The sequence below is a fragment of the Lingula anatina genome, chromosome 3 (genome assembly GCF_051362555.1).
Source record: "Lingula anatina isolate TDL-2025a chromosome 3, LinAna3.0, whole genome shotgun sequence".
In the NCBI taxonomy this organism is placed as follows: domain Eukaryota; kingdom Metazoa; phylum Brachiopoda; class Lingulata; order Lingulida; family Lingulidae; genus Lingula; species Lingula anatina.
Window position 1 is genome coordinate 2,649,538 of NC_141769.1, and position 1,159 is coordinate 2,650,696.

Genomic DNA, 1,159 nt, shown 5'->3' on the forward strand with positions numbered 1-1,159 from the left:
TTGAAGTGTCCGTCTTGCAAAAACTTTGACTAATCTGGCCCCCGTAACTCGAAAGCATCGCGCAAGCATCTCGATTCCATACCCCCCCCCCATACTCGTCCCATTTAGGCCCAATAGCCTCCAAATAAAGGTGATTCGCAATTCGCTTTGCTTTCGTGTTACGGAGCCTTGATCTTCAAATCCGAATTACTTGATACGCATGGAACTTAAAATATGAATTACTTTTATTATAACTACCATTAGGACTACTGCCTTACTGACCGAAGATTGTGAATCCCCAGTGGTATTAAAGGTTCACTGCCATATGAAGCACTTAAAGGGTTTTCATCAACGCATTCTTTTAACTTGTTTGAACATCTTTAAATGAGAACTCATAAATTTAGTTTTATTATCTCTCCCCTACCTTCCCCTATTGGACGATGCTCATTCCTTCCCACAGCTGCCTTCCTATGTACCGGGCCCTCTTCCGTATTTTGTTATCTTGTTTTTATATCTATTTTTATAAGGTAAATGCATAATGCTAATACCGAACTGCCACCTTTGCATATACATTTTTTAAGCATTCATTCTTGCATTAATACATATGATGCCATCTTTGAACATCACATATCTTAAAATGTTGTTTTACAATATTGTCGAGTATAGGGAACACATTTTGTCTAAGCCCTATTAAACCATAACCCCATGTATAACGAACCTATGATATTAAATAGTAATAATAATATAATCTTTCTAAATGCATGTTTGACAGACTCACCAATTCACCAATATTTTTATGCTAACCTGCATAAGGAACCAAGCATGCGTTTAGATCACTGTATTCTACACAAATCAAGAGCAGGCAAATTCCAGACTAGAATAATTAGATGATAACCTGGCAAATATACTGTCCAAGTTCGGAACATTCTTCGTCTAGCCACTTAAAAGGAGTTGATCTAGTGTTCACAGCACCACAGTTTTTGTTAGCTTTCTTGGGTGCCTGTCCGCCATCGTTACCATTCCAATTCACGTATCCCGTAGCCGGGGTGCCGTCCAACCACTCCCATGTACCAGGGGGTGACTGCTGCTCCAAACCAATCCACGATAACTCCAGTGCAGCACTAAAATAAAATAAACCAGGTCTTACAACTCATTATTTTTCCTCCGACCCTACTAGCAA